The sequence below is a fragment of the Myotis yumanensis genome, unplaced genomic scaffold, assembly GCF_028538775.1.
Source record: "Myotis yumanensis isolate MYYU_CA2020_CCGP unplaced genomic scaffold, mMyoYum1.0.hap1 SCAF_10, whole genome shotgun sequence".
Taxonomy (NCBI): Eukaryota; Metazoa; Chordata; class Mammalia; order Chiroptera; family Vespertilionidae; genus Myotis; species Myotis yumanensis.
The window spans coordinates 34,099,969-34,125,253 of NW_027223761.1; the positions used below are offsets into that span (position 1 = coordinate 34,099,969).

A 25,285-nucleotide genomic window follows, 5' to 3' on the forward strand; every position below is an offset into this window, starting at 1 on the left:
CCATGGAGTACAGCTGTTAAAAATAATGAGGCACGTTTATCTGCACATGTTGAGTTGAAGAGATAATACAGGAGTTGGAAGTTGGCTATAAGAAGGAAAGCTGCAGAACAGTATGCATAGGTTCTGTTTTTTTACAGAACACAAGTAAAAACCAGTATGTTGGGGGTGAGGGCAAAGGAGACAGGGATTGAGAGGTGGGAGGTGGGGCATAAGCAAATGAAAATGTCCAGAACTGTACTCAACAAAGTCTCAAAGGTGCCTATCTTTGGGGAGACTGGGAAGAGGTCCAGAAGACTTTCTTCCTTTAAGTTAATGCACACCAGTGTTGTCTGAATCTGTTACAAGTGTGTACTCTTTCATGATGACAAAAGCAAAAAAATGTACAAGCTCAGAGGATAATAGTTTTTTAACTGTCAGTGTTGGCAAGGACTCCCGTAAAGTAACAACTGTGGGATGCAGCACCTCCTCCCCATCTCTGCTGGTGGCCACCAGTGCCCAGTCCTCACTGGCTGGAAAGAGAGGAGGGAGGGACCTGCCTAAAAACACAGCTACGAAGGGGATGGTATCCAGGGGGGAGAACCTCAGACTCCTCACCTATTTCAATAAGGATTCTGCCAAATTAAGACCATTTCAACCAGATGGCTAATAAAAAGGGCTAAGTGTCTTTAACTGTTCAAATTTACAACATCATAAATTACTGAATTAAAGCATGCACTTGTTTTCAACCTCCCTTAAATAGAGGTAATCAAAATTTATATCCTGCATTACCCAACATTTTATGTTGACTTGTAAGTCTTGCTGAGGACTTCTTAAAAATTGTTAATGAGAAATTTCCACAGGGAGGAGAGAAGATGACTGACTCTACTAAACCCAAAAGGGCCTACATAAAACACCACAATGGCCCCTTGGGTTATCATAAAAAGGACAACTTAGTGAGTGAAAAAACCTTCTTCTCTGTGATCAAAGTTGCTAGTGAATATGTTCTAAATGAACGCACAGTGTCTGAGAGGTGCTGGCTACCTGTAACACACTCGATTACCTTCAGGCCAGGTAAAAGGGCAGCAGCTGGGTGGGCCAGGGCAAACTAGAGAAGCAAGTCCCTGAAGAGGGGCCGCTCCTCAGCAGGGCTGTGAGGGAGGATGGACCCAGTGCCACCGCACCTTCGATTTTCCATGAAGACCTGGCAATCCAGATGTCTAGACAATACCTACCAACTTCTAAAAGTTAGTCACTAATTTAGAAGTTTTAAAACATTGTGAGGATGGGCAAAATATATCTCCAGGCCAGATGCAGACAATGAGTAGAGTTTTCAACCTCTGCTTAAAAGTATCTACATTTCAATAATTGATAATTTTTGTTCAGTTTTAATTTTAGAAAGATGGGTGAGGCAAAGACACAGTATAGACTGGAGATAAACACAAGAACAGTTGATCTTAAAAAGATATTTCTAACATTGAGACAGCAATGGTAGTTGTCTATATCAAATATCAAATTCTGAATAATTCATTTACATTTATTCAGCTATACTAGGCACAAAGTTCTGAGAGTGAGAATTTCTCAGGTTCAGAGAGAAGTCCTACAATTTACTGTCAATGAACCTATAAGAACTTACTATACTACTATGTATTAAATGTTTACCATTAAACATTTAAAATACTAACAGTGCCCATAGAAACACTTCTCTGTGCCAGGTGCTATTCAGGCGTTTGGTACCCAGATCACCAAGGTGCATCACACAGCCTCTGGGCAAGATTCCAAAAATCTCCCTCCAAAACAAAAAGCAAAACAACAAACTTAGTCTCAACATCATAAAACTGTGCTCATTTTCTCCAAAGCCAAAATGATAACAGCTTTTTGTGCTAATAATAATAAATACTGCACATAATTTACAACTCACAAAGTGCTTTTCTTACACCCTCACACCTCACAGCCTATAACTGCATTCAGACTCTGTATCTCATCCAAAGTCTTCTTACGATTATCATTCACAATACAATTTTTTAAAAACAACAGTAATGGAGCCCTAGTTGGTTTGGCTCAGCGGACAGAGTGTCGGCCTGCAGACTCAAGGGTCCCGGGTTCGATTCTGGTCAAGGACACATGCCTGGGTTGCAGGCTCTATCCCCAGGAGGGGGCGTGCAGGAGGCAGCCAATCAATGATTCTCTCTCATCATTGATGTTTTATCTCTCCCTCTCCCTTCCTCTTTGAAATAAAATATATATATATGTAAAAAATAAATAAATAAAATAAAAACAATAGTAACGGTAACAGATATTTGGTGTTTTCTCCATGTCTGGTACAATGCTAAGCACGTTTTCGTTTCACCCTCACAAGAACCTCATAAAGGTGATTACTATTATCACCACCCCAGTTGACAGGTGAGGAAACTGAGGCTTAGAGAGCTTGTGTGGTGTGTTTCAAGTCACATCCCTAGCAGGCACAGAGTTGACATTCTGAAGCAGGTCCCACTGAGACGGGTGTGATGAGTGCCCTTATTTAAAGGCATGCTCCTTGCGGAGGCAGCTGCCCTCCAAGCCCATCTCAGTTTGCAGCCAGTAAATGCACTGAAGGCGCAGGGCGGCTAAGGTCCTCCTCCGCTCCTCCCCCATGCCCCTTTCCCCACTTGGTCAGAAGCCATTTTTTTTTTTGCCTGCTCAAAACCAGTGTCACTCGGAGCTCAGCCAGCCAGCCTGGTTCTAGGCAGTGGTTCTCAACCTTCCTAATGCAGCGACCCTTTAATACAGTTCCTCATGTTGTGGTGACCCCCAACCATAAAATTATTTTCGTTGCTACTTCATAACTGTAATTTTGCTACTGTTATGAATCGTAATGTAAATATCTGATACGCAGGATGTATTTTCAGGGGTCGCAACCCACAGGTTGAGAACTGCTGCAAGGGCTCTGGAGGACTGGCAAGGTCCCCCTGGAGGACCAGGCTTCTTGGCAACAAAGCAAAGTAGCCAGTCCCCTGCCCAGCCTGCTGGAGTCTAGACAGGGCTTTCACATCACTGCTGCCTGAATGGGATCTCGGAAGAGGGTCCTGGCAGTCACAACAACCCCGTGAAATGGTCGCCAAGGTACCAAGGTGCGGGGTAGGGAAAGAGGAGGCACCTTCGGCTTGGGAGAGGAGAAAAGGTTTATTTAGCCATCAGCTATAAACTATCTATTATTCAAGGTGCCACATTAGACCCCCAAGAGAGGGAGAACTGGTCTCTAATGCATACAGGGATGAATTATGCAAGTAAAACAATAAGCAAGAAACACACACACACTCACTCACTCACTCACTCACTCACCAGCACAGGCCCACGTGCACACAAACTGCATCATGCATCAGCCACTCTATGTCCACCCTCACCCCTTCTGTAGACCTCTCAGCCTGACGGTACAGCCTGTCTGCCATATCACAGTGAGCACACTAGGAAAGACGAGGAGGTCATGATGACACATGGTGGTCAGAGCCATCCCCCTGAGTGTGTCCCAGTCCAGAGGAGCAAAGGGAAGGCTAGCTCTGTCCTGGGAGGAGAAAGGGGTCACTTCCTTACAAAGGGAGGACGCAGGGTTGGCAAGGTGGAGAGAAGGAAGGTGAGTGTGCAGAGGAACAGACCTGTTCAGGCACAGATGCTTTCTTAGCACAGCTGGCTCTGATTTGGAAACCGGAGGTGAGGGTGCAGGCTAAAATGTGGGGGGCCCTGGGAAACCCCTTTTATGTTCATAGCCCAGACTCCCATAATGTAAGTGGTTGTCTGGGCAGTCAGGCAGGCTGTCAGTCAACTCTTTGGTCAGGCTTCTGCTATCATGGGACAGACAGGGGCTGCCCAGTGGGGAACAAGGATTCACTAATCTAGAACGACACAAATCAATGTAAAATGGGAATAGTGGATAATGGGCTACTGGAATGCGTGGCAGAGGGACCATGGGGTATGGAAGAATGGGTAAGAACACCTACCCACTCAGGCACTGGGGCCAAAGTCCTGCTCACATGTCCTCAATTGATCTGGACCTCAATTCCCTCGAATGCCATCTCTGGGATAATAATGATAACACTTACCTCAGCCAATACCTGCTGAGGCCCTAATACTAAGTGGTTACCCACCAAGCACTCTGACAGTGCTGGCCACAGGGTGAGCAAAGACTAGGCAGTATAAAAAGACAATGATAATGGTGAGGATAAGTAAGGCCTTATCAGGGAGGTGGGAAAGGCTTCCCAGTAAGAGGCAAATCGGCTGGTAACTGAAGGGCAAATAGTCATGAACGAGGCATATTGGAAGGAAAATACATTCCATGTGGAGGGGACCAGCTTATGGAAAGTCCCTCAAAGGGAAAGATGCATAAGTATTTCTGGGCAAGGACAGCCGTCCCAATGCCTGCTGGAGCACCCTGGTCAGCAGAACACCTCTGCTTTAAGACGGCTGCTTCTTCTAGAAAGTCCTCCCAGATTACGGTGAAATCCCAATAAAAGCTGCATTCTCAGCTGTTTCCCAGGTCTGTGGCAGAACTAGGAAGTGAAGAAGATGCAACAAGCATCAAGCTGAAGGCCCCAAATGGAAACATGAGAATGTATTGCCTGTCTCGTTGGTGCATTGTGCCAGCACCCCTGGGGAACCCAGTCATGGACTGGCGTCCCTGGGGCCAGAGCCTGTGTCTCAGTATCACTGAGGACTGAGTGAAGATAAAGAGGCCGTGGGCACTTCCACAGAGGACCACTCACTATCCTCACGCCCCCAGACAGAAAAGCATTCTCGGCTGAGCTGTGGGAGCAAAGCTGTCAGCTGCTAGCAAGAATTATTTTCGCTAATTTAGAAAATTTGGGATTCATCCAGGCTGAAGCTGGGCAGACCTCATTCCTAAGCATTTCTTGATGGATTATTTTTCATTTTGAATTGCTATTACTATCCCATCAATAGCAAGAGTTGTGGTTGTTTTGTTTTTGTTTTTGTCAGCATAAAGAATACAGAGAGGTTCAATTCCCTAGGCCTCGGGATGCTGGGAGACACAACGAACAGCCACAAACCCAGCCCAGAACAACCTATGCTGCACTCAAAACTGAGAAGAAGGGACCCCACCAAACCCAATGGCCAATGAGCCTCCAATTTCATACACATCTGTTCATGTTATAAATCTGCTGTTTGGCTGCACAAACAGACATTTCACTCCTTTACAAACATTTCCTGAGCCAGGTGAACTGTGCTGGCACCGAGAACCAGAGGTTGTGTGTGTTAGTGTGCGTGTGTGTGTGTGCATGTGTGTGTGTGTGGTCCCCACCCTGAAGGAGCTCAGTTTACTGAACATAACAGATAGTAAGTAAATCAACAGTTATGCTGATAAATGCTCTGGGAGAGAAAAATGCAGGGTGTTCTGGAACCAGGAGGAAGGTCATCTCCAGGTCACCGAGAAGTGCAGGGTGGGGAAGGACGGTGTCCGGAGAATGGAAAATTGACTGAGTTACCAAAATGGGGAGCAGGGGTGGGTCACTCCTAGGAGAGGGCTCAGCAATGGCAAAGGCACCAGGAGGCATAGGCTGTTGGAAGGTTGAACTGAGGTTAGAAATATGGGTTAGAGAAAAAGTGAAATGAGGAAGGTGGCCCAGAGCCAGATTATGAAAGAACTGTAGGTCCGCTGATGGGACTTGAGTTTTCTTCTAGAAGCAATGAGAAGCCCTTGGAGAGTTATAAGCAGAAGAAAGCCTTGGTCAGATTTGTGAATTAGAAATATCTTGCTGATAGGAGTGTGAGAGTGGCATGAGGGAGGACAAAGATGGACACAGGAAGACAAATGAAAAGCAAGTTTAAAAAAATTCCCCACGATGAGTCCCAAAATGAAGGAGTGAGGAGGGAGAAGGTGTGAGGTGACAAACTAGAGAGATGGTCTCCACAGGATGTGGCAACTGGTGGGTGATGGCAGTTGAGGGAAAGGACAAAGCCAAGAATGACTCCTACAGTAGACAGAACTGAGGAAGTGTAGTCCCACCCAAGGCAGGCAACAGACACACAGAGAGAGACACATTTGGTACCAGGGGAGAGATGAGTTTGAGATACCTGCGGGGCCACAGCTAGGAGTGAGGGCTGGGAGGGGGTTTGGGGCTGAATATGTAGATGTGGGTGACTCCCAGATAGAGGAAGCAGTAGATGAGCTCACCTGGGGAGAACACTTAGGGTGTAATGAAAGGGACCAAGCAAAACTTTATTAAGCTAAGGACAAAGAAAACTGGCAAAGCGGACTGCAGAGGCTGAGGTCTGGAGGACAAGGAGAGGGCAGGCCAGATAAGGAGTGAGCAGACCCAGGAGGGGAAGGGAGCGCTCAGCACGGCCAGAGACGTGAGGTTTGGAGGGAGCCCTGCTGAGGGAACAGTTAGCTGGGTGCTAACCACCACAGCCAAGCAAAAGAATTAAACCTCAGTAGCATTATTATGACATTTTCCCCCAACAGCCTCATTATCTCACTTCATGTCTTGGTGAGGACTTCCTGATGACCCTAACTAAACTGTTAGCCCATTACCCTCCACCCCCCTCTCACTTTATTTCACTTCAGAGCATTACCATGCTGCCTGCCCTTGCACTACTGTGTATCTCAGACCTCTAGACTGTCTGACTGCCCCACTAGGACATCTGCCTAATGAGGACAGAGCACTTGTCTGGTGTCATTTCTATACCACAGCACCGAGAGCACCTTGTCCCAAGTTGTCTGGCTCATTAGAAGCAACAAATATTTAGTGAGCACATACTACATGTCTGATACCATGTAGATGCTGGGGACACAGATGCAAACAAGACAAAATAGGTCCCTGCCCTTGGAGCTTGAAATTGGAGGTGAGTAGAGAGAAATACCAAGTATCGAAACAGAAAGTGGATTATAATTGCCACAGAGCTAGGACCGAAATCCTACTGACATGCTTCCTTTCCAAGCCCAGGGCTGCCGCCTTCTCCAGCTAAAGGAAAACAGTATCTGGTGGAACAGTTAAAGTTAAGTGTGAAGTTTGGGCTTCATCTCTTCTAGAGATCCCACACTCCTTCCACCCTTTTAGTAGGTGCCTAGGAAGTGGAAACACCCACTGGAGTCTCTGAATATTTAACCGGAAGAGCTCAATCTGTCTCGAGTAATTCTATGTAAGTAGGAGGAGAAATTCTGACTTAAATGGGAGAAAACAGGGAGCAGCATAAACCAGGGGTCAGATAGAACTGGGTTCAAATCCCTTATAACCTTGGGCAGGTTATTCAACCTATGACTGGATTTCCTTATTGCTGAAATGAAAATAGTACTTCCCACGTCACAGGCTGTTGCAAAGATAAAATAAAGTGACAGCTAGAGAGTACTCAGCACTGTACCTGGTACACAGTGAGTGTTCCATAAATGGTGACTCTAACCCAGTTACGCCTGTTGCTTTTATTACTCTCTTTTAATTGCTATATTCACATAAACCAAACCACAAATGACTTAGAATTCAAACCAAAGAAGGTGCACTCAAAATAATCAGAGCGTAAATTGATATCTAGTTGAATGACTTGAAGAATTACTTCAAATTACCATATTTGAGCAGACTCTGCAGTAAGAAGTTTTATTCCAATTTATTGGTCCTCCAAACTTGGGCAAATCTAAGTATTTCCCCAACAGATCATATCTTGTCTCATGGCAAGAGTCCAAACAGGACTGGATTCTGCAGTGCAAGTTGTGGCAGAGCTATGCACACCACGCCTCAAAGGGAGCCTAAGAACACAATGCAAGCCCAATGTACACACAAACTCCCAAACACAGCTTGGCTCCAGAGAAGGAAGTGAGAACTGGTCCCAGCATGCTTTACCTGCCTCAAAGCTAAAGAACAGGTTACTTAGACATGCAAATACTGAAATCTTATGTGTCGCCTTTTTTTTTTACCACCCAAACTCTATGAGTGGTCCACTTTACTAATGTCTCTGGTTCTTTATTCCTTATTTCTGTGCAACCCTGTGCAACTTGGCTTCCTTCCACTTCTTCCTGTCCTCGGCCCCCCTCACAGCATCACATATCTCAAGGCCATCTGTAACCACCTTGTCACAGATTTGGTGCCCTTCTTTCAGGTCCTTTGTCCCTGGTCCTTTTCCCTTCCTGGGACTCCCACCTTCCTGGCTCTGGTTCTTTTCTACCTTCTTTTTTCCATCCCAGAGTTGGGTGCACTCCCCAAGGCTCAGGCCTCTGTTCATCATGGGAGAACTTATTTAAACCGATGGCTCCTGTTCTACATCTCCAGGCCTACCATCTAAGTCCAGGCTTCAGCCCTGCTTTTCCAGTTGTCTATGAACCACTGTCATCTTGAATTCAATGTATCTAAAACCAGACACATCAACCACGCTTCTTCACACCTGATGTCTCCCAAGTTTAAATTTTTATCTTTGGCTCCTGTCGTTAAGAAGCCTGAAAATCCTACGGTTCTTCCTTTGCAATATCTCTTCGATTGGTCCTGTGCTCTCATTCTAACCACTCTTAACCACATGACCTCATGCCTGGATCACTTTGGCTGCCTTTGAATAGGGCTCATGCCTCTTGTCCAGGTATCAGATGAATGTTCCTAACATGTCACTCTGCCATTTCACTTCTTTGCCCAAAATAATGTCAATAGTTCCCCACTGCCTACAGGAAAAAGACCAAATGCGTTAGACTGGCATTTGGGGATTAGAAAAGGAGTGGGCAAACTATAGCCTACTACACAGACCAAATCTAAACCACTACCTAGTCTGTAAATAAACTTTTATTGCAGGGTGGGGAACATCTAGCCTGCAGGCCATATAAGACCTGCAAAACCATTTGGTCTGGCCCTACCAAAGCATTGGGATGAGTTAATTGTTTGACCAAATATAGCAGGTTAATTTTGTTGTTGTTAATCTTCACCCAAAGCTATTTTTTGAATGATTTTGAGAGAGACTGGAAGGGAGGGGGAGAGGCAGAAAGAGAGAAACATCAATGTGAGAGAGACACATTGACTGGTTGCTTCCCACACGCTCCCTGACCATGGCTGGGGATTGTGCCCTTGACCGGAATGAAACCTGGGACTCTTCAGCCTAAGGGCCAACGCTCTATCCACTAAGCCAAACTGGCCAGGGCTAGCAGACTAATTTTTAAGTTAACAATCTCAAATGGCCCAGAATGATATTATAAATATCCAAATGGCTATTGGAAGAAAAAAAGTTCCCCACCCCTGCTTTATTGGAACACAGCCACACCCACCGTTTATGTATTATCTATGGCTGCTTTCATGCTACAATGGCAGAGTTGAGTAGCTATGACAGAGACCACATGGCCTATGAAGCCAAAAATATTTACCATCTCATCCTTTACAGGAAAGTTTGATGACCCTAGTCTAGAATAATCAAACACCAGCAGATCCTGTCAAAGTTCTTGCCCATGACTCCTTTGGATGAAGTTCTCTACACCTGAGACCACTTTCACTGTGTCTTATGCCCACCGTTTCAAGCCCAAAAAGCTTATTTCTCTCCTCCTGGGACTTCTTCCTTCAAACAAAGCCAAAGTTCTACCTCTCCATGAGGCCATCTGCATCCATCCCCTGCCTCCCTGGATGGCCTTCTCTGGCCCCCTCTCTGCAGCTCCCACAGACGCCTACACTGACACTCCATTTCTGTGGATCTGTTCCTCCTTGACTACAAGCTTCTTTAGGGTTCAGGCTTGGTAACTTCCACAGAGCACCAATGACAACTACTGATCCTTGATAGCATAATTTTATAAGAAGGCATCAAACAAACTTACCAATGAAGGCCTGGGATTCCACATTTGAAAAGTTAAGCTTGGGTCCAAAAGTATGCACTCTAGCCAGTACCACCTACAAAATAAGCCAATGAAATAAGAGTTTAGCTTTAAAATAGAATATTTATACATTTTCTTTAAATTTACAACTCCCAATAAGTTTGATTTACCTTCCTCCCAGGATGCCCATCTCTGCTTCTCTGCCTAGAAAAAGCTACTTATCCTTCAAATCCACTGAACAGTCCTTCCCTGGAAGCCTCCCCAGGGTCCTAGGCAGGCCAGGCACACCCTCCTCCCAGCTCCCAGGGAGCTCTGGTGAGATGTTTATGGCAATACTCTGGCACAATGTAGCATAATTTCTTATTTAGGAAAGGGAGTTCTTACACTGTAGACTTATCAAGAAAAGAGATTTAGTAAATTCATTCCTTCCCTTTCCCCCACTGCCTAGCACACGACAGGCATTTAGACAGTCCTCAATAAATATTTGTAAAATGGGTGGAAAAATAACCTACTCAATTCATTAACACACGCCTGAGTATCTAACATTCTGCTAGCCTGCAATTGTTACCATACAGATGCATGCCTCAATCCCACTGCTTTTAATAGGCAATGGTTTAATGGGAAGAATTAATGAGATTAACCTTCTAAATGCACACCTTTGGAATGACACTCCCTTGGGCAGAAACCTCCAGAGGCTCCCAGAATCTAAGAAGGCAAGCCCAATTCTAGAGCCAGGCTGCCAGGCCTGCACCAACTAGCCCGGCCTGATTCTGCAAGCTCAGCTTGTATGGTCTCCCCCCATGAGCCCTACGAACCAGGCAAAAAGGACTGATAGCTAGTCCTTTCCCTCTGGCTGGAGGTCTTCCTCTGCTTCTCTCCATGTAATTTCCTCCTACGGAAATGCCATCCATTTCACACATCATATTCCCAATCACCAAGTCATGGGATGGGGAAAGGGGTTGCGTGGAGATAAGGTTTTTTTCTCTCTGATTTTTTTTTACTGTGATAAAGTACATATAACAGAATCAACAGGCTTAGCCATTTTTAAGTGTACAGCTCAGTGTTAAGTACATTCATACTGTTGTACAACCATCACCATTCATCTCCAGAATTCCTTTCATCTGCAAAACTGAAATTTTATACCTTTATAACAATAACTTCCCCTTCCCCCTTCCTTCTAGTCCCTGGCACCCAAAAATATTTGTGGAATGAACAAATGAAGACATCAATGAATTTGGCCCCAACTCTCCCCATAAAAGCCAGAAGTACTGTCCCCTTCTGATGGACTCCCATGCTACTATCTGCTCACCTTAGATTTATTTCAATCAATCTTAAATGATCCTTTTTTTGCACAATGGAATTCTCCTCAAGGCAGGAACTATGATGTACTTGAAAGGTTAAGCTTGGGTCCAAAAGCACAAAGACCTATCCTCCATGTTGCTAGATCTGATGGGCAGGTCTTAGTCCTCATCTTACAGCTTTTGCTACCAGTTAGTCATTCCCTCTTGTTTGACTACTCTCTTCACCTGGCTTCCAGGACGGCAATCTTGGTTTTCCATCCACCTCATTGGCTGTTTGTTCCCTTTGTTGGTTCTTCCTTGTCTCCCCGCCTCCTAATGTCAAAGTGTCCCAGGGCTCCGTCCTTATTCTTTTCTCTTCTCTGTATACCCTTGGTGATCTCGGCTCATCTCAGGGATTCTAATATCAGCTATATGCTGATGATGCCCAGATTTCTCTCCAAGCCTGGACCTCTCCTCTGAACTCCTGGCTAGTATGTCCTATTGTCTGCTTCAAGTCAAATGGACAAGAGGTCTAAGACTTGTCCAATGTCTCAAGCTTCACATGTCCAACACAGACCCCTGACCTTCCTCCAGACTTGCTCCCTCCGGAATCTTACCCATCTTACTTTAATCCACTGACTGTCCAATTGCACAAGCCAACAGGTTTGGAGTCATTTTTGTCTCCTCTCTTTCTCTCTTATTCCACATCCAATCCTCACCAAAACTGATTTTTTTTTACCTTCAAAATATATTCAGAATATGACCATTTCTCATCCCCTCCACTATTACCATCCTAGATTATTGCAATGGCCTCCTAACTGATGTCCCTGCTTCTACTCTTGATGTCATTCTTACCTCCATCCATAATCTATTCTCAATAAGGGAGGGACTCTGTAACAACATAAGTCAAATTATATCATTTCTTTGCTTAAAATCCTTCAAAGTCTTCCTGGCAACGACAATGTCAAAGGAATGAATGTTTCCAAAGTGGTTTAGGGGAAGGTCGGTGGGGGAGGTAGGGTTTTCAGGCCACTGTCCTCTTCCCGTCCATGTATTTCTTGATTGGCAGTCCTGACTACCTCTCCTATTATCTGATTTCTTAAAGAAGGGAACCGTTTTAAAGGGAGAAAAATACAATCAATCAGCTTCCCTTTTCAGTTCATGTACCACAAGAAGCCAATAACACTCACATTTCTCAAGAAGCAATTAGATATGCCGAGTATGCAACCACTTAATAACTAGTTTCCAAAGACAAAACTAGCCTTCCAGAGAACAGTCATTACCCCCTTGGTGGTGGCAAATCCTCTTTAAGCCCCCTCTTCTCCCTGCTCCCTCCAGCTGGTCACCCAGCCTTGTGTGTCTACTTGTGCCTAGTCTCTATCCCTCTCTTCCATCTTACTGATGCTGTGGCTGGAGGTGAAATCCAAATGAATTAACTAAGGTCTCATCAGTATCCCTGGAGCTACAGCAGCCTCCTAATCAGTCTCCCCACTTCTAGTCATTTATTTATTCCAACTATAACCTCAAACAGTTTCTGAGATGACTTTAAGTAAACCTGAATTTGATTAAGTCCCCTGCTTAAAATTCTCCAAAGAGTTTCCTAAATTTACATACTATATATTTTTCAAGAACATAGTACAGCAAGCCATAGTAAATATTATTTTCTTTTTAAATCTTCCCTGGATGCTTTTATTCTTCATTCTTCTTAAAAAGGACCTTGTTGGCCCTAACAGGGGTGGGCAAATGACCCAACCCAGGCTAGAATGCTCTATCCCAGTGATGGCGAACCTTTTGAGCTCGGCGTGTCAGCATTTTGAAAAACCCTAACTTAACTCTGGTGCCGTGTCACATATAGAAATTTTTTGATATTTGCAACCATAGTAAAACAAAGACTTACGTTTTTGATATTTATTTTATATATTTAAATGCCATTTAACAAAGAAAAATCAACCAAGAAAATGAGTTCACGTGTCACCTCTGACACGCATGTCATAGGTTCACCATCACTGCTCTATCCCCTCGAAACAGTGACTGGTCCAAAAGGATTAGCACACTACCCAAGCCTGGCCAACCAGAGCCTTTCTCTGGAATTGATGTATGGATTCAGAGGAAGGAAGTCTCCCTTCCCTGGAATGGTTAACCTGGCGCTGTCAGCAGGGAAGCCCCCAGAAGAAGGGTGGCCTGTCTGTAGTGGAAAAGACTGATGCCAACACACAAAGAACAGGAGGCAAAGAACCAAACAGACCACCGGCAATATCAATGCCCATTGTGAAACCTCTTCATTTCGTGAACTCCTGGAGCGTCCTTTCCAGTTATGGAACTAATTATTCCCCTTTATGCCTCAGCTAGCTGGAGTCCCAGCAGGCCCACCATGCTGTTGCCTGTATCGATGCTTTCCCCCCACATTGTTTTCTTTGCCCAGAATGCATACTCTTAGATTTGTGCACAGCAGCCAGGCTTCCTCTGGGGAGCCTTCCCTGAAGGGAGGCAGTTAGTCCAAATTTCCTGATGTGCTGTAAAATGCCTATACTATACCCACTCTGTTGCACTTACACTCCTCCCCTGCCTTTCCAGGTTCAAAGCTAGCTGCCCACACTAGAAACTACAGACTCAACCTCATCTCTTCACACTTCCTTGTTGCCCATGTAGACTTTCATCTTCCTTTTGCCCCAATGTCCACTGTCACCTCCTACCACCTACAGAGTCAAATCCTTGGTATTGGGGCCCTTCACAAACTGGCCCCAACCCAAGTCCTCTAATTTCTACCAACCACTTCCACTTCCAGGAAGATGGAGTAGACATACTTTTCTCTATTCCACCTGCTATGCACAACTAAAACTCTGGACGTTATATATAAAACAAGCATAAGAAGACTCTGAAAGGCAGAGTGAAGAAGGCAGACCTGTTAGGGACCTCAGGACCCAGGCAGGACACTGTGGTGAGTTCCCTGCATTTTCTTGTTGCCTCACATAGCCAAGACTTGAAACTGAAGAAGCGGGCAACCTGGAAATGCCAATAGGCACAGAAGAAAAAAAAAAAAAGCCCCAGGAAAAGCTTGCTCCATCCAGCAAGACAAAAACTTTTAGATAATAACTACTCTTTTTCAGACAAACACCACAGAAAACCTCATGTCCCACCCACACCCCTACCAGCAAAGTGCAAATGACATTTGGAAAAAACTCTACAGCTAACAATATACTTAATGGTGCAAGACTGAATGCTTTCCCCCAAGATTAGGAATGGAAAATAATGTCCATTCTTATTCAACATAATATTGGAAGCTTTAGCCAGCACAAGAGGTAAAAGAAATAAAAAACATACATATTGGAAATAAATAAATAAAACAATTGCTATTTGCAAATGATATGACTGTCTAGGTAGAAAACCCTGAGGAATATACACACACAAAAATGCTTATGACTAATTAGTGGGTTTAGCAAGGATGTGAGGATACAAGATAAAAATAAAAAGCAATGAACATGTGGACACTGAAATTAAAAGTACAATACCATTCACTATCACTGAAAAAAATAAAGAAATAAATACTTAGATGTAAATATAATTTCTTTCAACAAATCATTCTGTGTACAAGGCACATGAGTCTACCTCTGTCTTGAGGGTGGGGACAGTGTATTTGTTTTCCTCTCTAATGAAACCAAAATACCTAGCCATTGCCCAGCACCTACTAGACATGCAATATTTATTGTCACAGCTCATACCCTGCTCTGTTTAACATAGACTTTCTTCCCCTCTATGCTCTAGTGAGATCACTGTCTATTAAAAAGTGCCATCTCTAGTTTCTACCTTGGCAGGTCATGATTGCCAAGGAAGAACCAGGAAAACTGTCTGCTCCCACTCCCAAACACACTTATGTCCTTACACGGCAGACAATAGGGATATGAAGTGGCCTCTGTAGACATTTCTCAGCCACCCAGTCCAGGGGGTCCTAAGGCTTGGCCCAAAGGCTCCAGAGAATGGTGTAATGGTATGAGACCACTGCCACTGTTGTCTCAACCATGCTCTGTGCTGGAAGGAGCTATGAATGCACCTCCCTCCCCCATAACAGCTCAGTTATAAATGGGAATTTCTTGCCTGTATTGAAGAAAGGGCTGTGGAAGGGAAAAGATTATGGGAGATAGGTCAGGGCCCAGAGGGCATTCAGGTTCTTTTTCCAAAATCTTTCCTTTTCTTCTTACTTCTGATGTTAGCAAGTGAGAACAGTCATTAAGCAGAAGCCAAAACCTCAGAACAATCCTGATTCCTCTCTTCCCACACCCCACGGTCAATCCCACAGCAAAACCTGTTGTTTCACTTTTATTATGAATTGAAAATCCAACTACTTCTTACCATCTCTACCATTACCACCACTTGGGACCTGGCTCCTCTCATTACTAACCTGGATAACTCCAATAGACTCCGACATTTTCCCATGAGTCCTGCTTCCTCCCTCAGTCTATTCTCAACACAGCAGCGAGAGTGATCCTTTCAAGATGTAACACAGATCATAGTTACATCTTTCAAAACCCTGAAATTTTCCTATCCTAGCTCCCCTGGTCATTCACAATAAAACCTAGTCCTGAAAATAACCCCAATGGCCTGGCCACCATTACTTCTTTGGCCCCACTTTCTACCACTCTCTCACCTTCTCCTCACTCCACTCCAGCCACCCTGGCAACCTTTACTTTGCTGTTCCCATTGCCGAATGTTCTTCCCCCAGTTAAACATGACTCACTTCACCACATTCACTATGGGATTCACTATGCTATGAGTTCACCAAACCCATTTCCTTTTTCTTGTGGGCAAGACTACACATGACTAGACTATATTTTCTAGCCTCCCTTTCAGTTTAAAGTAAACATGTGATAGAATTCTGGCCAATGGGTGGGAGAGATGTATGCTTCTTTCAGACTAGCCTATGAAAATTCCACCACAAAATCCTCTCTCTTTATCCCCATCCTCCAGCTGAATGGAAAGAAATTTGAGAGCCTTAATGAGGGCAGAGCCACAAGATGGAAGGAGTGTGGGTTCTTCAATAATCATAAAGAAGTATGGCTGCTAACCAGGAGCAGTCACACTGGAATTTTTCTGTGCAAGAAATAAAGTTATCTTGGGTTCATACACTGAGATTTGTTTGATACTTAACCTAACAATTTTGTTTCCCTCTCAGTGAGGCCTTCTTTGACTACTCTATTCAAAATCCTCCCAATACTTCTTAGTGGACTACCTTGCTTTTTCTCCATAGTCCTTATTACCATATAGCAGTGATTTTCAACCTTTTTCATTTCATGGCACACATACACTAATTACTAAAATTCTGTGGCACACCAAAAAATATATTTTTTGCTGATCTGACAAAAAAATAGATATATTAATGTTGATTCATCCACACCAGATGGCTATTGTCATTTTTTTATTTGACAATCTAAGGGACAAGAGATCAGTGCTCCTGACTAAATAGTCAGAATTTGCATGTTTTAAAAATTCTTGTGGCACACCAGTTGAAAATCGCTGCCATAAGCATAATGTACATTTTATTATTACTTTTCTCTATACCCCCAAATTTGAATATAAGTTGAAGGCAGAACTTTTGCTTCTTTTCCCCTTTTCCCTTTGCTGTATCTCCTGGGTCTAGCACAGTGCCTTGCATGTTATAAAAATGTTCATTGTTGAATGGATGAATAGATGGATGGATAGATGGAAGGATGAATGAATGAATGAATGAATGGAGCACCTGGGTTCCAAGATCAGAAAAGTCTGAGTTGAGGCTTGGCTCTGCCATTTACTAGCTGTATGACATGGGGCAAGTTACTCTACCTCTTTAAGGCTCATTTTCCTCATCTGTAAAATGGGGGAAGTAACAGCACCTTCTGTATAGAGACTGGGAATAATTAACATCATGAACATAAGTTCCTTAGCACAGTGTCTAGTAACAGTTCAGAATCCACAAATACTAACTGCTTTGTTATCAACTCAAGGCCAGAGGACAAGACTGGGTGTCAGGCCCTTGCAAAGTTATTGGTAGGGACGTATGTCAGAGAGCAAGGAGCAGAATGGATATTTACATGCACAGACTCTTCTGGAAGAAATTATGACAAACACCTAGGGTAGTGAGAATCAAGAGCTGCCTAAAAGTTCTCAGTAAATTGCCAGCAATTAGAAAAACATGACAACTGGTGTTGAGGTGATGAAAAGTGTGTGTTGAGTCTGCAGAAGAGTGTGCTGGGGCGAGAACACTACCCAAATGATGAGGGATCACTTTGTGCCTTTTAAGAAACAATTTTCACAGCAAAGCTAGAGAAAAGAGAGGCCTCTTGCATCATGGGAACAAGGTAATAAGGCTATAAAAATGGAACTCAAATAAACCACACACAGGGCCCACATGGGCCCAGTTTTCCAGGAAAAATAGCAATTGCCACAGCACTCAGATGAGAGAGTCACACTTGTGCCTCAGCAGAGCAAACAGCTTTCAAAAATCGTTAGGCTGCAGGAAAGCCATCGGGTTTGCCAAATTAGCAGTACCAGCTCTCACTTGCCCCTCTCTGTCATGCTCGCCTCTTTCTACTGATAAAAGGACATACCCAATGCCTGTGCCTGCTTCACCATGTTCAAAACACAGAATCCTCCCAGAATGAATAGCACTGTGCAGTCAGGAGGGCCCAGGCTGCACTCCTCCCATGTGCAGCCAGCTGCTCCCTCCCACAGGCCTTCTTGGCTTTCTCCTGGGCTCAGACCTGCTCTCGGTCTTAACTCTGGCATCTCCATGCAGCAATGGGCCTTGTTCACAAACCCCTTTCTTAAAACTCTTTCTTCCTGTGGCCCTTCAGGCTCTCACTAAACTCCCCCATCCTCACCTCCGCAATGCCTCTCATCTCCATCTGGAGCCCCTCTTCCACCTCTGCACCCCTAAATGTTGGTGCTACAAGCCTCCAAAAATGGTGTCTGCCTATCTTTCTGGTTCTTGGGCCTGTTCTTCCTGTGTATCCGAGGCAGGAGAGCTTTGTGGTTAGAAACAGATTCCTTTTTATTTTTGTTAATCCTCACCCAAGGATATTTTTCTATTGATTTTTAGAGAGTGGAACAGAGTGGAAGAGAGAAACATTGATGTGAGAGAGATACATCAATTGGTTACCTCCTGCATGCACCCCGAAAAGGGCCAGGGAACCTGCAACCAAGGTATGTGCCCTTGACTGGAATCGAACCTGAGACCCTTCAGTCCATGGGCTGACGCTCTATCCACTGAGCCACACCAGCTAGGACTAGCAACAGATTCTGAGGTCAGACCCATCGGACCTAATCTTAGCTCTATAGCAGTATGATCTTGGGCAGTTAAGTAATTGCTTTCTGCCTATTTCTTCACCTGTGAAATGGAAACAATGATAGCACCTCATTGGATCCCTGTAGGGATTAAATGAGTTAATATGTACAAAGCTCTTAGAACCATGCCTGGCATAAAGCACTACCTCGGACCACTGGAACATGTGTCCATTATCCAATGACTTCCATCTCCATTTCCTCTACTCAGGCCTTTTATCTTTGCTGGGAATATTCAGTCTCCATGTCAGCCAACCCTTTAAATAGCATAGTTGACAAAAGCAACCACTCCATAACATCTTTGTTGATTCCCCTGCCCCAGGCACCCAATGAGATGAGATTCCTCCCTTCTCTTAACAAGGTGGGCTGTTGGAGAAGAGACTTCCCTTGAGTATCCATTTTAGACTTGTTTTATCCTTCCCACTCCCAGTTCATGAGTTCCTCAGAAACAAGGATGCAGACAAGGAGGTAGCAGGTTTTTCTTCCCAAATCTTCATTCCCTGTGAATTTAAGACACTGTAAAGACTCAATAAACACTTACTGGATTAAGTTAAAATGCACAAGCCAACCAGAGACTGAAACAAAAGATCAGCAGGAGAGAGGATTTCAGGCTCAAAAGAGTACTGGGGACCAAGTCAGTGGTGTTTGGTTGTTGGCTTCATTTTAGTCATTTCCTAACAACCAACAAAAAGCCAAATCCTTTCAGCAAATTTGCAACCCACGTCCACTGCTAAGAGTAATTTCTGATAGGCTCACTCTGGCTTAGGGAGACATGTTCTCCTAAGAAATCCCATTTAATTATCCTTTTTTAGGGCATTTCTTTAAAACAACCTTAAGAAAGGATCACTGTTTATTTTATTTTGCTATTGTTTTAATCAAAGCATAAAAGATATAGGGATATAGAATTCCTCTATTTGAGCAGGTAGATTATTCCTTAAGAGAATTTACTGCTCACCTCCACACTTCAGAACAAGCAGCAAATCATGTATTACTTGTAAGTACACAGCCTTTCACTTACATCTAATCTCACATTACCGTTAACTTGCTTCTTCATTCATGGAAAACACAACAAAGGTGTTCCTGACATTTAAAGTAAAAATTTAATATAGACTCATGACATTGTTCTTGAAAAAAAATTCTGATTCTCAATCTAATTTTGGGCCATTGCCATTAGCTAGATAAATGCCAACCTAATGAAATGATTCTGTAATACACAAAGATGGCTTAATGCAGCATTAGCTGAAAGAGCAAAAATTAGAAGCCATCTAAATGCCCCATTACCAGCTCATAGCTTATTGAAGACATTCCCTTGATAGAATATGATGCAGCCATCTTAAATGGGCATAATGAAAACAAGTAAACCCCATGGAAAAGGGCTGAAGTTGCAATCTTAAGAGTAAAGGGCATGCAAATGTGTAGGGATACGTGTTTGTGTTATCAGGCTGAACAGATGAGGCCCAGGGTTTACAGTCAGGTGCAAGGAAAGTTAGGGAAAAGCTAAGAGGAGATCTCAGTAAATGGGGCTAGAGAGGATGGTGGCAGCCACAGGAAAATCAGAACCCTTCGCATGGGGTAGGAGCCCTAGTTAGAAGTGTAGAGTGGGAGGCAGGAAAGGCTCCACCAAGCCAAGGTCATTTCAAGAATTCCATCCCAAAGTAGGCCGGGGGATGGGAAGAGAGAGCCCTCTCTAGTTTTTCAGAATGCATCAATCCCTGGACGAGTAAACAATTTTCAAAACCCCGAAGATGCTCAATGTCAAGCCTTGTCCCTTCCCTCATGTGGCCACTGGGCTCCACCTGAAAGCTCGGTCCCTCCCAAGCCTCCGAGGCTAATTCTGACCCAAGGCAGGAGGAATTTAAGGGGCTGTAGCCTAGAACCCAGGGATTTAGCTTGCTTGCTGCTAATCTGGCAGATAAAGAAAATGAACCCCCAAGAGAACAAGCATCTTGGCCAAAGCCACACAGAGAGTTGCTGGCCGAGCTGACACTTGAATCTGAGTTTGCCTGTATCTGGGTTTAAAGCTTTTCTGGTATGAGACTGACTAATGAGTTAGACCACTTGGCACACAGTGCAGGGGCCCAACTGATGCAGTGAAAGAGTGGCGCGCAGTGAATAGATGAGCCTAACCAGGGCAGAGCAGGAAAATCCCAGTGATGCCAGGACACTCCAAGAAGAAAAAGCTCCCTCCTGCACCCCAGCCCATCCATGTCAAACCCCCATCTCTAACTCCTTTGTTGATTCAGCTAAAGCTCTGCTGCTCTGTGGGTGCCAATGCTGGTCCCTCATGGCATGGCCTATACCAGTGATGGCAAACCTTTTGAGCTCGGAGTGTCAGCATTTTGAAAAACCCTAACTTAACTCTAGTGCCATGTCCCATAGAGAAATTTTTTGATATTTGCAACCATAGTAAAACAAAGATTTATATTTTTGATGTTTATTTTATATATTTAAATGCCATTTAACAAAGAAAAATCAACCAAAAAAAATGAGTTCGCGTGTCACTTCTGACACACGTGTCATAGGTTTGCCATCACTGGCCTATACCATCATCTGTGGGTCCCACAGACAACTCCATCTCTGGATAGGAGAAAAATGACTCCAGGCTTCTCTCTACAACCCATGTCCCCCTTGATTCCTACCCCTACCCCATCAGAATCCCCACTCTGGACCCAACCCCTCCACACTCACCCAAATACAAGAGACCAAACTCAATACTCTGGCATTTAAGGTCCTCCCTCATATGGTCCTAACCATTTACCTAATCATTTACCTAATTTCCCAAGGCACTCACCCCTTCCCAGAATGGACAGGGGCTGCTCCCCTGTTCCTTACGTCACTCCAGAAGCCATGCTCTCCTCCCCACCCCCAATCCCCTAAGGGCCAGCTCAAGCTTTCTCTCATTCTCCAAGTCCTTCTCCAAACATGTTGGTATTGCTCACACTCTCCCCACTAAATGACCCCAACCACTTGGGTCCTGAGCAGCCAAAGGGCTAGACCAGCCGTGGGCAAACTACGGCCCGCGGGCAGGATCCAGCCCGTTTGAAATGAATAAAACTAAAAAAAAAAAAAAGACCGTACCCTTTTATGTAATGATGTTTACTTTGAATTTATATTAGTTCACACAAACACTCCATCCATGCTTTTGTTCCGGCCCTCCGGTCCAGTTTAAGAACCCATTGTGGCCCTCGAGTCAAAAAGTTTGCCCACCCCTGGGCTAGACTCCCATGTGAAACAATCAGGTTACTCAGATGCTGTCACTCACAGAACTATGCACAGGAGGTCCTCTTCTCCCCCAAACCTGCTCTAAATATAACCTTAGCAATTCCATCATTTAAGTGGATGTCAAACTCTCCCTTGCGCCCCGTGGGAGGGGTGCAAACATTAGGCAGTGATGCAGGAGCCAGGACCACCCCTGACAGATTCCGAAGCTTCTCTCACCTGGCCTGGTCATGCAGTGAGCACTTCCTGAGCTCCTATCACGTGCCGATCAGAAGGCACAGGGCACTTAAGACACAAATCCGAACAAGCCAGTCTTTGCCCTGCAAAAATTTGGACTCAAGCAGAGAAAAGAGTGAAATAATCCCCACTAACGCAGTGTGATAAATGCCACACTGAGAAAGAAGGCACCAAGGGAAGAGCAGCAAGGAGCCAAGGCAGCATGGTTCCATTCAGCCAGAGAAGGGGCTGAGAGAAGGTGCAGAGAAAGCCAAAGTGGAGCTGGTCCTGGCAGGGTACTCAACAGCAACGATAAAGATAATGGCAGCCAGCATTTATTGGGTACTTACTGAGTGCTAAGCACTGTACCAAACACTTCACTTGCTTGATTGCAAATTCAATTACTCTTCATGATTGAGCCCCTACTAGTTGTCAGGCACTGTTTTAGGCACTGGGGATGGAGCAGTGAACAAAATAAACACTAGTCTCTGCTCTCAGAACTTGGTTCTATTGAGAAATGATAGACAATAAACCAAATAGCTAAGTAAACTGTAGAATATGTTAGATGGTGATAAGTTCTAAGAGAAAAAGATAAAGCAAAAAAGGGAAATAGTGAACATCTGTGGGACAGTGGGCTAGGTTGTACAACTTTACACAGGGTGGCATATGAGCGAGGAGCTGAAGAAGGTGAGAGTGAAAAAGCCAGGCAGACACCTTGGGGAAGAGCACTGGAGGCAGAGGGGCAGTCAGAGAAAGAGCTTGAACAGGAAGCATGCCTGGTATGTTTGAACAACAGCTGGGATTCTGATGGCTGGAGCAGGAGAAGGGCAGGAGGATCAGCGAATACAGCCGCACAAGCTGTGCACTAATAACCCAGGCGGGCACCACTCACATGCACCACAGGGTGCTATGCAGGACCAAGCCTATTTAACCATACCCCAGGCCTGGGGCGGGCGAGGTCAGAGAAAAACCGGGAAAACCTTGTGGATCATGACGAGGGTTTGGCTTTTCCTCTGAGTAAGACAGGAAGCTACTGTCTAGAGGGTTCTAAGCCACAGGCATGCCCTGATCTGACCCCTTCTTCATGGGCTCACTGGGCAGAGAACACATGGTAGTGGGGCAAGGTTGGAAGCAGGAGACCACTTCAGAGGCTACTGTAATAATCACACTCAACTATATACTGTCACACTCACAATCCCCTGAGGTAGGTTCAATGATTACTCTTTCATAGATAAAGAGATTGAGGCTCAAGAGAAATCTAGTAACTTGCCCAAGGTAGGTGCCCTTGACTGGGAATCGAACACCTGACCCTTTGGTTCTCGGGCTGATGCTCTAGCCACTGAGAACACTGGCTAGGGCTGCAGATATATTTCTAAAAGGAATGGTAATAACACCAAAAGAATGGGAATAATAACAAGCTTCCCTCACCACCCACCAGAGAAAATTTAGTAACAAAGCCTTCCTAGTGGGCACTGGTAGGAGTGTTAAATGATCACTATGAATGAGCTGTTCTTTGGTTAAATGCCACTGTTCCTGGGTGGGGAGCTGTGGAAGCCAAGTGAGTCCCCAGGCCCCTGCAGGGGGCAATAACTTGAAGTTTTCCATACTGCACCAAACTGGTGCCCGGCAAGCTTTTAAGGCTTTGTTCTTTGAACAGGAAGGTGGGAGGAGAAGGGCCAGAAAAGCAGTCAGTAATGTCTGTAGGAGGAAGGATGCTGAGTCTCCATGGGGGTGAGGGTCCTGTTTGTCCTGGTTTTCAGAAAGAGGGGACACAAAGAGCAGGGCGGATGGCCAAGTCCTAGGTCTTACAGAGAAGTATAATGAAAAGGAGACTCAGCAAGGATGCTCAGGGAAGTCTCTCACATTTGCCCAATTCCAGGCTTTTCTGAGAAGCCAAGCAGACAGTGATGCATAAAGACCTGTGAGAGTTGGTCAGCAAGTTTCAGAAAGGGCAATAGCACAGAAAAATAGTATAAATACATGCCAGACTCTGGGCCACCAGGAAAAGGGCTGGGGGGTGGCTGGTGATGAAGAGGCGAGGAGTTAATTGCAACTAGTTTCCTGAAGGTAACAGCCCAATATTCCACTGGAGGACACCGACAGGCTGGTCCTCATTAAAAGTTGAAAGTAAGGGAGAAAACACAAGCCTGCCTTCAGACAAAGCTGCAGCATGCTGAAATCTGGACCCCTATGTGCAAATCGGCTCGTCACTCTTCAGAAATACGGACATGCTCCTGAGGCAGTCCAGAGATGGGCAGGGAGAGTGACCAAGAGAACCAGCCCCGCACTCAGCTCTGCTTTCTCCTGCAGGCCCTGGCTGGGTCCAGGCTGACTGAATGGGAGAAGCAGCTCAGCTTTACCAAGAGGTCTCTTTCGGTTTTATCCTTCCCCAACAGAAAGCACTGGGGACACACAAGGAGCCAGACCTTGGATCATCCCAGCTCCGACTCTCCTGCTCCATTACAAATGGGCACATGTAACCACCCCAGGGGCCATTTTTACAATCTGTGATTATAAGCCTGAGAGTAGAGGTCAGGTCTGCCTTGCTCGTCACTGTGCCTATCCAGTATCCAGAATAGTGGCTGCCACTCTGCAGGATCTCAACAGATGAATACATGGTATGGGGGCTGCCTGACGTCAAGTACCAAGCAGTCATTTCCAAGAGCCATGCCTGAGCCTGCCCTGCTAGGTATGGGCCAAGTGCTAGAAGGATGGCTAGTGCTTTCCCCAAGGTTCTCAGCCAGCTCAGGGCCCTTGCCCCTTCCCTGCAGTCTGGAGCGCAGCTGTTCACTGCATCCCAGGAGCACTGCTCAGGCTACTCACGTGAGCAATGACAAGGAGCAAGGATAAGCTGTTGCAGGGAAAGAACAATGAGCTCTCTTCAGTCTATAAAAATGTTTGTGGGAAGAAGTCACAACCAAATCTATCAATTCATGAACAGATGGAGGGGATGTAAACTGAGAACACTAGAAATGGAAGGGGCCTGAGAGAACAAAGGACAGGGTCACACAATCCCAGGATAACAGAGTCGGGGGTGGCACAGGGCCACAGGAGTATAGGCTAAAGGAAAAAGAAAGTCACACAGTGAGTAGGAAACCTGAAAAGTTCATTTCCTTAAGTGACTGTGATAAAAGCTAGCCAACGTTTAGGAGGAGTTACTCATACATCATAAACCTTTAGCTCTCTCTGTTGATTTCCAGAAGGAAAACATCTTCTTTATAACAAGTTCCTTAATGCCTCTGTCGTAAAATAATCAGGATAGGTCTGAGTTCACTTGAGGGTTTACAGCCCAGGCCAGGTTGCTAAAAATAAAGATCCTTGCTCTGGCTAGAGAGTACTAATTTGTGGGACTAATTTTTCACTGAATTTTTATGATTACAAAAGTAATACATGCTCACTGTCAAAAAATAAGAAACCACAGAGGACATGAGAATAAAAACCTCCAATTGTACGAGATGAGAACCACTATTAACATGTTGGTGCCTTTCCCTCCTTCTATGCCTGAGAGTTTAACACAGCTGAGTGC

At 44.9% G+C, this 25,285-nt stretch overlaps 1 protein-coding gene across 8 annotated transcripts in view; it reads right to left on the bottom strand.

Annotated features, from left to right (window-relative positions):
* Positions 1 to 25,285, bottom strand: part of BMAL1 (basic helix-loop-helix ARNT like 1) — a 105,118-nt gene that overhangs the window by 63,796 nt on the left and 16,037 nt on the right. For all 8 annotated transcript variants that reach the window (XM_070428279.1, XM_070428282.1, XM_070428281.1 and 5 more), the window contains exon 2: positions 9,737 to 9,809. The gene's annotated coding sequence lies outside the window, so the exon portion shown is untranslated. The remainder of the gene's footprint in view (positions 1 to 9,736; positions 9,810 to 25,285) is intronic.